The sequence below is a fragment of the Bison bison genome, unplaced genomic scaffold (genome assembly GCF_000754665.1).
Source record: "Bison bison bison isolate TAMUID 2011002044 unplaced genomic scaffold, Bison_UMD1.0 scf7180017864371, whole genome shotgun sequence".
Taxonomy (NCBI): domain Eukaryota; kingdom Metazoa; phylum Chordata; class Mammalia; order Artiodactyla; family Bovidae; genus Bison; species Bison bison.
In genome coordinates this window covers 3,921,547-3,921,984 of record NW_011494943.1, presented here as the reverse complement: position 1 = coordinate 3,921,984, position 438 = coordinate 3,921,547, and positions in this window count along the sequence as shown.

The window sequence follows — 438 nt, the reverse complement described above, 5'->3', positions numbered from 1 at the left end:
TTTCTCAAGAGGCAGGTCAGGTGGTCTGGTATTCCCATCTCTTTCAGAATTTTCCACAGTTTATTGTGATCCACACAGTCAAAGGCTTTGGCATAGTCAATAAAGCAGAAACAGATGTTTTTCTGGAACTCTCTTGCTTTTTCGATGATCCAGCAGATGTTGGCAAATTGGTCTCTGGTTCCTCTGCCTTTTCTAAAACCAGCTTGAACATCAGGAAGTTCACGGTTCACGTACTACTGAAGCCTGGCTTGGAGAATTTTGAGCATTACTTTACTAGCGTGTGAGATGAGTGCAATTAGTTTGAGCATTCTTTGGCATTGCCTTTCTTTGGGATTGGAATGAAAACTGACCTTTTCCAGTCCTGTGGCCACTGATGAGTTTTCCAAATTTGCTGGCATATTGAGTGCAGCACTTTCACAGCATCATCTTTCAGGATTT